Source organism: Nymphalis io, chromosome 7 (assembly GCF_905147045.1).
Source record: "Nymphalis io chromosome 7, ilAglIoxx1.1, whole genome shotgun sequence".
Lineage (NCBI taxonomy): Eukaryota > Metazoa > Arthropoda > Insecta > Lepidoptera > Nymphalidae > Nymphalis > Nymphalis io.
The window spans coordinates 771,042-783,705 of NC_065894.1; the positions used below are offsets into that span (position 1 = coordinate 771,042).

Consider the following 12,664-nt stretch of genomic DNA (forward strand, 5'->3'; position numbering starts at 1 on the left):
ACGGCGCCGTAACGAATAAATGTCAGATGGTGGTCTTTGCTAATCACGATGGCACCATTTTAAAATTCATACACTGTTTCGGTTATTTATTTTTTTAACGTTGCCTTGGAGGCTTCTGATTACATATTAAGGAACTAGTTAAATCGAAAATGAAAAATGGATTGTAACTCCGTTGCTTAAAAATCATTGACAATATAAGGAATTAGTGTTTTTTTGCCTTTTTTTGTTATAAATCCGTGATCCGTACACGTAGATACACGTGTTTTGTCCAAATGGGCCATGTCGTATGTCACTACAAAAAATTATCTTTTCAAGATATTTTGTTAAAAGCAAATAGATAATGAATTATAGTGGATTCAACAATCAATGTTTTCAATATGTTCTTCATACTAAAATAAGCTTGGATAAGATTGTTACTTATCAAGAGATAGTGTTACAAAAAAATTCATTTGCGTCACTTCCTTGTAAAATAAAAATAGAATTATTTAAATTATTAGCTGACTATTATTTGTGACGTGAATACGTCTACGTCATGACGAAGTTTGTTCAGTGGAGACATATATTGGCTTGGTTTCGGTGATTATAAATCAAATTAAAAAACTTTACACTTACTTATTGATTGTCAAATTATAAACTACCACCGGCTCGAAAGAAATACCCTGAAACTAATGATTCTTATACGAAAATTTTAAGCAAGTGTCGACACTCAGATTATAATTTTATGTCGCAAACATTACGGTAATGCGAAGACATTCAAGGGCGTTGCATAAATTGTAACTGTGCAGGTTCAACACTTCAAATATGTCGATGACATGTTTAGAGGGCGATACAACTCTTAATCGCAAATCGAGGGCAAAAAAAAACGAAATGAAACGTAACTAAGTAAGGCAATATCGTGAATCACTTAGATTTTGACGCATCCGTTCCATGATGATGGGAACCGTGGCCTTTCCAAAATATTGTTATTCATGTTAAAAATTGTTATTCATTAAGTAACTTATGTGAAACCGGAATAATTAATACTCGAATAACTCCTAAGAATCTAATTTTGATAAAATTTAACCGGATATAACCAGTTTATATTTCCGATACCAAATGATGATACCAAATGATGATGAGAAAACTCAGCGTACTGCCCTATTATTGATAGACATTACACATTTTTAAAATATTCACGGTGACAATTATTATCATAATAAAATCAATCAATCAATGTGTACATAACACGTCAAGTGGATATACGCAGCCAGTAGAGCTATACTGTAAGATGTTGCGCTTCACAATTCTATGTAGTGAAGGCTGGGGTCCCCCAGGGATCTGTGCTGTCTCCGACACTCTTTCTTTTGCATATCAATGATATACTCTCTCTTGGGAACATACATTGCTATGCAGACGATAGTACAGTGCATGGTGGATACCACGGACGCGCAGTGGCTGGGCGGGCGGAAATTGAGGAGAGGCGGAAGGATCTTGTCGTTGAACTCGATAGGACATTAGAGCTCATCGCTAAATGGGGCTCTGATAATCTTGTTGAGTTTAATGCCAAGAAAACACAGGTATGCGCTCTCACAGCGAAAAAGTCAGCATTTTCCCCTCTTCCCTCCCTCTGTGGTACTCCGCTGGTGATACAAAGCAAAATCGCCATGCTGGTCGCATGCTCCCGGCAAATATAAAAAAAAAACAAACTCTAAACCCAATAACACGATCGTAAAATTGCAGAACATTATATGGGACATTGACTAAACTAATAGTAATATGGAAGGGATGCACGCATCAAAAGCACGCATTTCACGTGTGAGATATGATCTGAAGCTGATCCGGTCAGAACGTACATAATTTTAAAAACGACTACACATACATGACATATAACAGAACATTTCAAGATCATAACTAGAATCAATCTACATTTTCTGTACAGTGTTATGTACCAAGAATGATAATCATAAGATTTCAATAGAAACTCCGACCAAAGTAAATCTTGATAGTACATTGTTAAGGTCTCGCTCATTCACATCAGAACACACCTACTCATACAATTGGGAGTTAGATTGTTGAATTAAATTATTAGATATAATTTAAAAATTACGGCTAAAAATATAACAACAATTTGACTACCTCGTTGGTCTCATGGCTAGCTTAACAGGTCACAAATACCAAGGACCTGGGTTAAAACCCCGGGTCAGGCCAGTAAAGTTTTTCTCCGTTAAGAAATTCTCAGTAATATTCCGAAGTTTAAACATGTTCGAAGTCCTGCCCTCGTAAACGATGATATCTGCAGTTTAGGCTTTTCTCGATTAAGAATAGCCGCCGTAACACCGTAACCGAAATCGTTCAGCAGAGCATCAACATTAATTCACCCATATAGACTTACAGCTAACTTTCGTGGTGTGATTGTATGTGACATATGAACGTGACATAAACCAAATCGATCGCCCATCCAGTGACCTTGACAAATATTGCTTAACCAATAAAAATTACCTTTCGCAAACGCAACTGGGTCGCATTCATGTAAACAATATCACAATATCTTATTACGTTACGAAATGCGAATATGGATCTCAATAACGGATTGGAAAGGTCCAGAAATTTGTGATTTCACTTTACAAAACAATCGGTTCAGATCGAGATCCAGAGATTCTGACGGTGTTCCCACGCATGCGCAACGTGTGAAGCAAGTTGTTTGACCGCTGTTATTTGGAAGGCTGTATTAGTGAAAGTACAAGTACCGAGCAGACTATAGTTACGATTGCGTTAACCAAGATTTTAATTACTATTTATCCAATTTACAATGAATGTTCTATTTTTTTTTCTCTAAAAATCCAATTTGACGGAGATCTAAAACGACCGCAGTAATATAACTGTTACTGAGAATATATTTGGGATTGACCTTGGATTCAAACCTAGAACCTCAAGGCCTGCGGCCATATAGGCTGGCTACAAAAATAATGCAGTCTAAAGGAAGTTCTTCTGATATATAATACAGACTAGCATTTCCCACTTAGATCATGATGGGTAACGACCCCTCACGAGGTCACAAAATTAAAATACCTGGTCGTAGCATTGTCTCCTTGTTTAATCAAACTTATAAATCAAGCCTGGTAAGATATTGAGGAGGCGGGAGATTATATATTTTTAATTATTACATTCTTGTTACCAGTTAACGCAGAATTTAAGCATCTCTTTTCTTATATATGAGTGTTGAAATCCTGTTTTATTTGATCGTTTAATACACGAATGATAATTAAATAATCTGATCCATAAAATTAACCAGGTCAAGGTATAAGGGGTGGAGAAACGCGAGTATAGAGAGTATTATAGCCATCTCTTAATAGCGGATCATCCTATAATCAGGTTATATACATTGCCCGTTCTCGTGCCAATGTCGTTTCCTTATCGAGGCTACAATGTCAGGCCAAGGTGCGTTCCTCAACAGTCTTAGCTTACTCGAGCTGGACGACCGTCGATCATACAAATGGAAGGTCACCGTCTCATTAACGGCGTACCTCCCATAAAAGCACATAAGCGTTATATATTCTATGGTAGGCTATTACGATAAATGTAATGAGTCAGATAACGTGAGAATTTTTTGACGTTGTATTTTGACGGGTCTTTGTATTATTAGAGTGGAGAAATAGAGATAATGCACTTGTGTTTGTGCACACACTCGTGCACTGTTATATATCAGATGGACACCATGATAGAGTAACATAAGGTTGATAAAATGGATATAATTTGCAGCGCTATCAACTTTAATTCAAAGATTAAAACTTCAATTGTACTAGCACTCATATAATTTGCTGGATATCAACTAAATTTTAATTATAAATTATTCAGGAATAATATTATAAATGCAAAAGCGAACTTGTTTTGGTACGCTTTCCCGTCCTAATTATTCAACTGATCAGCAGCTATTTTGCGTATACATTATCAGGGGTAACGAAAAGAACATAGGATATCTAAGACCTGCCCGCGCCCCTTACAAATAGGTGAAGCCGCGGTGAATAGTTTCAACATATAAATCTATTCTATAAGAATATCATATATTTTGTTATCATATGTTATTTATTAATGATTAGAAAATGTAATTAATGTTATATTTTGATCACTCAGTTGATATTAAATTAATAAAGCATGCTGTAATTACCTTTAATTGAAAGTGCAATTAATCTTGTTTACCCTATATTATGTGTTATTATGTTGTAATATTGTAACTTTTGTTGGTATTTCGATATTAAATAAACAAATAAAGATTAAAATGGATTACATTACATAGTAATTCTAGGTCGCGTTAAATGCAGTATGGTTATTCAGATTGCGGATTGCATTGTGGTTCAAACGCTTTACATACTTATTTGAGGCTGCGAATGGTTCCAGGGACTTTCTTTATGCCGGAAATGTCGTTTTAATAGAATAGATTATCTATATTTGGATACTGATAATAAAAAAAAATTTAAAACAAAATAGATAATAAATGCAAACAAGTAGCTTATAAAATTTGATTGGGTACTTCTAACCAATACCTACAGTACAGTAGCAGCCTGTTAATGTCCCACTGCTGGGCTAAGGCCTCCTCTATTATATTATATATTCTAACCAATAGTCAAGGCTTAATTAAAAAAAATAGTTTGAGCCGCAATTTTTCCATACTTTGCTCAAATTGGCCCTCCAGGTAAAAAAAAAAGCCATTTCAGTCTGGGCATTGGCAAGATTTATTTAAAAAAAAAAAACAATATAAAAATTAAGATTCAGAGAATCAATTCCGCTCAACTTAAGTGTAACTTGTGTTAGAAGTATCACATGTATAGATCTTCCCCGATGATCCCTTGTCGGTATTGAACCTGCGACTTTCATATCGCTACTCGCTAAGTCCGTAAAACGTTGAGCTATAAAGGCACTATTGCCAATGGCTAAACCATGGCTATAAGATTTTATATCGCTTGTGGTCGTTATAACACAAGCCGACTCACACCTTTAACTGGAACAAAATGATACAAAGTATTGCCTTTAGGCGGTAAAGCAACTGATGAAAGGAGATAGCCTTAAATTCACAAAACGTTCATTGGACATATTATGTAATCCGATATCACCGTAAAAATTCTAAAACCTGACATGAATTGATAACAATTTCAATAAGACTTTCATAGTTAATACCTTCGCACACCAAGTACGTTTGATATGTTCTGAAATTGTTTTGTTTACTTTTAAAAAGTTAACTTAAAATATTCGATTATTAAAAACATTAACTTTGGATATAAATAAAAATGAAATATAAAACATGTAGACATGATTATTGTATTTAAACAAGTGTCGATAGATCCGTTCGGTTTAGACGTAGTTCATGTAGGTACTCGTAACATTTTCAGAGCGTCACGGTAGCATGCGAAAGCGATCCCGTGGCGCTCCTCGTGAAGACAGAAAGTGTACCGCTGGTTTTTTAGTGGGTATTCCGATGTTTGGGGCGCACTCGGCGCCTTGGACACCGGCAAGCCCCACATATCGCCCACTGTTCCCGTGGGGGAAACGCGTAAAGCGTTTTCCGGCGTTAAAAAAAAAGGTACTCTTAACATTGTAGGCCCGGTATACCGAAGTTTTAAGATCATTTTCATACGGCTTTTACCAAAAAACGGTGATTCGTGCGAAAGGTTAAGTGTACGCCTTCATTACGGTTCTGTCAATTGGCTAAAATATAACGATGATTGTTGAAGAGGTCGGAAAATATGCTGACTAGGAACTTTACGCGTGCGCCGCGTAAACCAATAGTTATGTATTACGATATAAACATTTTATATAAATCTTTAATCTACACGTACGAAATCGGGACGAGTTATAGTATAATTATATGTAAATGAAGTACATATATGCATATTATAGTCGATTATATTATATAACTTGAAATTAAAAATGTTATAAATATATAATTTGACGAAGTTTAAAGTGGTATTCTTACATTATGTGAATCATTTGCTATAGTATAAAACGCAGTGCAATAAATTTTACTACAGTTTATGTTGACTTGTGCAAGCGCGTCCCACGCAAAGAATGTTGAATGAAATTAATGAATAATTATCGCCTATGGAATTAGGAACACTATAGCTATTAGCTACCAAACGATGCTTGACCTGACCGATATTTCTGGATTAAACTATACATTAAAAGTTTAAAGCTTTTTATTATTTTTACGAATATTAACAGTTACGAATGACATATTATATGAATACAGATAATATTTATCAGTATCTAGTTATAGCTTATATATAGATATATTATAGGTATTTCTATATTAATGGATAAGCCTCGTGTTACGACAGGTTATTGATTTCAACAGTTCATATTATTATTATCATTGTTGTTTACCAATTTTATGCTGTAATTAATTAAAAAAAAATTGTATTGACGTCAAGTAAACGTTGGCGACCTTGAAATCATTTCTTTGCTGGCTGACGTGGATGTGATTTTTAGAATTTTATGTAGTGAATATAAACTCGTAAAAAAAAACAAAACAAAATATATGTGATTATTTTTAAATTACTCATTTATCGTATTAGTAATCACCGATTCAAATCGGACTCACAAACACAACCGGTACCAAATCCGCCGACGACGTCTCGTTCAAATTAACGGAATGCAACTAATTTTGAAGCAATGATACCGTTAAAGATTTCCATGTATATTTAAACACCATAGAAAATCTACTCGCCTATTAACCAATAGAAATGTCGTAAATCCGACAGGCAAGTTCCGTTAAATGTTTTTATCGTGATTTTTAAACGAAAATCTCGACAAAACAATTACGTTCACAGATTAGTTCAACACAATTAAACACTTTTTCACTGGTTAAACACTTCACAACTTCCTAATACGACATTATAATGTTCAATAACATCGATACGTATCACACGTAAAGAGTTTTGAAGGATAATTTGCAGTACTAGAAACGTCCTTACTCGGCGGCAATTGAGACGACACTAGCGCCTCGTCGTGCAGCGTGCGGTCGCGAGCGGCAATGGCAATTCTGGTATCTCGTAATCTAAGCTTGTACGGTTGGTAAAATAAGAATATTTAAACAATTTAATTCATCGAAAAAGGTACTTAATATTTTAGTATAGTACCATAAACTGAATAATCATTATTAATTTATTTTTAAATTATAAGACGAATTGCATGCTTATTAAAGCCTAATATGAAATTATTTATGAATCATGAGTAATATTTACGTACTAGATTTTATTGTTTTTATAATGTCACAATACTTTTGGATGTCAAACTTCATTGGGTCAACTATAAACAGCAAGTAAAAAATGAAACATCAATGAATGATTTTTTTGCGCCATTTTTTTCTACAAACTCACTTTCGTATTAAGCCGTCACAAATTTGGTTATTCGTGGTCTATTATATTCGATTATAATTTGTATGCTTTTATATTATTAAAGCCTTTGGGTATTGTAGTTTTACTTTCAGTTTTTTTAATATATGCTCGTAAAATAGGAAAAATGTGCTTGGTTGTTTTCTGACTGTACTTATTTGAAATTCGATATTCATCTACCATATAATGTATTTTGGGAAGGGAATAATACATTCTTTTTTTTCAAAGCATAGGCCGCTGCACAGGTAACCGGTAGGGCCGCGACAGGTGACACACCTTACTTCACAAGTTCACAGTAACATCAAACCAGTTGGTTGTGTTTTAATTTTGTTTTACAACGCTTGCTTTGTTTTTTGCTACTACGTAAGATATGAAATAGAAACATCGATGTATAATAAATATTATAAAATCTCATTATTGTCTCGTGTCAGTCCTATTTTTAACTTCAATACAGCTGTTAAGCTTAACTTTTTGCTGTAAATTTTTAGTTGGATAACTTATTACATTTAATGAACATTGATCGATTTTTTAAGCAAAGTGAAATTAACACATGTTGTTTAAAAATAACACATGCATCTGTCATAATGAAAACAATTTGAAACTTTTTTAATTGGTCTGGGTATAAATCGATTGACTTTATTTTATTATCAAATGTGAAAGTTAAGATTGTTCAATAATAACAGAACGTGATTAGAATTGTAAAAGCCTCGATTATTATTATACATTAAATAATGCCTGTGGCCATATAAATATAGACATACGGAAATTACTTAATCGAATAATTATATTGATCGATATTTAAATACACGAATCATACAATGTTATGTAAAGTTATCTTCATTAACATTAAGTATATATTATCTATTAATAAAAAGATAGTTTCATCATCATGTGGATAAATTTTGTCACATACAACTTTAATAAAAGAAACATATGCAAAAGTTAATTTAGATAATATCAAAAGGAAGGTGTGATTATTAACAATAGCCGGTAGAAGTAATTAAATGAGTACTTTTATCGAGAATTTTGATATTTATTAGATATTTTCAATTAATCACACGTATCGTTACATATACATATATATAAGTATAAGTTATAGTTACTTTTATATATATATATAAGTTATAAAAATAAACGTTTCACCATTATGTATTATAAAATTCGAATACAGCTTACCGCGCACCGTCAAATGTCTGGAGTGTAACGTGCGAAGAGGAATTATTACAAAACTATATGCCAAATTATGATCACATAACCTACGACTCTTGAATGATCCTCGTCAATCAAGCATTGATAACCTTGACCGTTATACCAAAATACGACTATTACACCGTCACGCTGATACATAGTACTACAACACAACCGTACCAGATTGCAGCATTGTTGGTTTAGTTTCGGTCAATCTTACATTAGATACAAAGTAATTTCCGGACTCATTATTTAACATATACCCAAGGTCTAGAACGATCTATCAAAGACAGTTAGTGTAATTTCCAATGCGTTCAGAAGTGGGTAATTTAATTTTACCGGAATACTATTATGAAACACTTGAAAAAGTAGTGATGATGATGCTTTAGAAGTAAATGTACTTTGTACGGCAAGCACAAGGCTTAAGGCTGACTAGGTCCACTACTTGAGAGTGAAAACGCAGCGAGTTCAGAAGAAATATGAGAAATATTGTAAGTGAAAGATAAATCGAAAACTACTTCATGGTCAGCAAAAATGTCACAGACTTTAGACAGGCTTGTACTGCCTAGACTGCTAGGAAACTTCTGAATGTACCTAATGATGCTAAAGACATAAATTATAGTGATTAATTTATTAAATACATAACGTTATATTCTGACCATTTTCATTTAAGCAATAAACTTTAAACTTTAATGAGTTATCAAGTTATGTCGTTAATGATAAAAAATGACTAAATCAAGTAATGAAATTAAAATATTTTAAGCTGATGTCATTTGTTGAAACCGTAACAGCCTGTGAATGTCCCACTGCTGGGCTGAAGGCCTCCTCTCTCTTTTTGAGGAGAGGGTTTGGAGCTTATTCCACCACGCTGCTCCAGTGCGGGTTGGTGGAATACACATGTGGCAGAATTTCAGAGAAATTAGACACATGCAGCTTAAAAATTCAGTGGTGCTTACCCGGGTTTGACCCCACGATCATCGGTTAAGATTCACGCGTTCTTACCACTGGGCCATCTCTGCTTTTTCTCTTCTGTTGGAATACATATCATTAATTTAAGCTCATTAACAGAAATGTCCGTAATATGTAAACCGTTGAATTTAAACAGAACTAGCAAGTCGCTAATGTTAAGCTGCATCATGAACCTGACGTTATTGTTAATTAGAAATAGACAAGTAATTAAAATTTGAAAAGGAGAGAAGACAAAAGAACGCACTCGAAAGAGAAACGAACCGCTTCTAATGCGATTCTAGCGAGCAGACAGAATCGTGACATGCATTACGTACGACATGGCCAATATAGGTACACATTGTTTGAAAGTTGCTTCGAAGTGGTAAGTATAGGATGTTCATAATTATTAATTACATAAATACTGTGATATATATATTAGCAATAAGTTTCATATTATTTGACGGGCCGGTTGGCGAGGTTGGTAGATATTTTCGTTTTACGCCGAAGGTTGTGGGTTCGATTCCCACCCAGGACAGACATTTGTGTGCATGAACATGTCTGTTTGTCCTGAGTATGAGTGTAATTATCTATATAAATATGTATTTACATAAGAAAAATAGTATATCAGTTGTCTGGTCTCCATCGTACAAGCCCTACTTAGTTTGGGATCAAATGGCCGTGTTTGAATAATGTCCCAGGATATTATTATATAATCATAACTTTAACATTAAATTAATCCAAAAAAAAAACATTGTTATTTATATACAAAATGATTATTCTTTATCATCTCTGGGGAAAAGCGTAACATGATAACGCCATTTATAATCTGTATTTGCGATTATATTTTACTTTGCTTTACATACATGTTCAAGTAATACATCATAGTCCAATGTCATTAGACGGTCACGACTTAACAGACATAATATATGGTACATTACATATTTAATAAAGATCAATGGAAAGCAAATATTACATTGTAATTGGAATTTATTAAATTGTCATAAACAATAATTAACTTGTGTTATTTTTGCTTTCACATACGAGAAAATAAATCGGTTCAAAATATCACTCACATTATAAAATTATAACAATTAGTATCAAAGCCTTCAGGTTAAAAAGTTTTTTTTATCGATATTAACAAGAAAAAGCGGCCTTCATATTTTGAGATCAATATGATATTTGACGCTGTCTTATGATAGCTGACTGATTTTGGCCGACGAAGACTATCCAACTGCTGCAATAGTACTCAGTATTATAACGCAAATTTGAGTGCGAATAAACAGAAGCACTCTCTTTACCGAGGATAGTTTTTTAATGAATAAAAATTTTAAAGTTTGAATAAAAATCTTGAAGTTAAAAAGACTTTCTTTTAGGTGTATTTCCTGCCTTAATGAAACATATTATTACCATTTTTTTAAATCGGAAAGGAAACATCAGATATTTTCAGGTTATTTCAATCAGGTAATTTTTTAAACATATCAGTTTCTGCATAATAAACAATGTTTGTATATTAGATACGATTAAATAAAATATAATTATTACAAACAAAATATTGTTCTGTTGACGCTGCATAAAACTTCAAACTTTTAATATTTTGATGAAACTTTTCGTTTGAACATAAAAATCAAAAACCAATTTATACTCTTAATTAATTGTTAAAAGGAAATTGTTTATTATATTTCTCATTTATGTACAAAGTAACTAAATTCCCCAATTTCTTATCAACAATAATGCCAGCAACAAATCAATCATTGAGAGCGTTTAATGAAAACGCTATAAAATATTGTTAACTTTCTATCCGATAGCGATGTGGTTGAATAGATAGTTCGAACGTGAAGACAGACGAACTCAGCCTCGGGCAGGGAATGTGTGGACTTGGATTGTTTACCTGTCATTGCTTGAGAGAAATCTGTATGTAGTTTCAAACGACTCTAATGTTTGTTCAAGGTGTGAAGGGTGTCAATATATTTCGAAAGAAAAATGCTATTAATGATTTTAAAAAATATTAACGACCTAATTATAAGCTGTTTAAACGCTGATTTCTCCTTTTCTCTCATTACTGATTTGACTGTTGGTTGATCAATGTATTAAAACATATTTTTGGGATAGTTCGAGCAGTTGAATAGAGAGCAATTATACCTTGCCATGATCACAGCGTATCTTAAGTTGTTAGGACCACTGAAACTACATAGCTATGTAATATTTCTTGATGGCTTGATGTAAGGCTGCAGACTCGGAGGACCTGGGTTCAATTCCCAGGTCAGGCCAATAAAAAGTTATTGGGTTTTTCTGTCAGAAAATTCTCAGTAGCAGCCCGCAGTCTGGAAGTCGGAAGTGTGTATGCTCCCGTGCCTCGAAAAGTTCGTAAAGCCGTTGGCCCTGCGCCTGAACTCTTTCCGGTCGTGTCGGATTGCCATCCCATCGGATTATGAGAGTTAGGGAATAGAGAGTGCTCTTGTGTTTGCGGACACACTTGTGCACTATAATATGTCCTGCGCAGTTGGCTAATCTCTCTTGAGATTGGCCGCCGTGGCCGAAATCGGTTTGGAGGACATTACATTATTATTTCATGTCCCTAGGAAGATGGAACTAAATCCTGGTAACCGATCCTGCATCATATATGTTACAGTCGAAACTCTTATCCTTTATTCTTTAAATTTATTTGACTAAAAGTAAAAAAATATAATTTTGACTAAAGTCTGTTAACTAAATAGCAATGTCGCGAAAATATGTATTTTAGGTGGGTTGGTTTTCAATATGTTATTACTATAGCTTGTTGGGAATTTCACATCTGGCTGCTGGGAGCGGTTGCGCATCACGTTTGTACAGGTGCACATTCCAGGTCTAATTTCTAACTCTCGTCTCATGTAATTGATATGTTAGTCAAAATAGGTTATATATATATTTATTTATTGGGAAACATATAGCCTAATATAATACATAAACATTTAGTAACAAAATAAGTCTAACACAAGCAAACAAAGATTCCACTTTTACATTGAAAAGTGGAGCGAACCTAACAAATACAGTAATTTAAAAGGTAAAAAAATACAATAAGAATATTAATGACAAAAATTTTTAAGGCTTCTAATAACTTAAATAGTTTTACGTTGAAGATATCTGCAAAATTTGTTATAATTGTCACATGCTCTTATCAAAATATG

The 12,664-nt window shown here is 33.6% G+C and overlaps 2 protein-coding genes across 3 annotated transcripts in view; one reads left to right on the forward strand and one right to left on the reverse strand.

Annotated features, from left to right (window-relative positions):
- The window catches only part of LOC126769383 (echinoderm microtubule-associated protein-like 2), a 77,969-nt gene extending 70,998 nt beyond the window's left edge, over positions 1–6,971 (reverse strand). The window contains exon 1 of one of the 2 annotated variants that reach the window (XM_050488123.1): positions 6,698–6,971. The gene's annotated coding sequence lies outside the window, so the exon portion shown is untranslated. Of the gene's footprint in view, positions 1–6,571 lie in introns of both variants that reach the window. The other variant, XM_050488124.1, reaches the window with a different exon arrangement.
- LOC126769601 (terminal uridylyltransferase Tailor-like) overlaps positions 1–12,664 on the forward strand; it is a 598,301-nt gene that overhangs the window by 360,118 nt on the left and 225,519 nt on the right. The gene's annotated exons all lie outside the window — the stretch shown is intronic.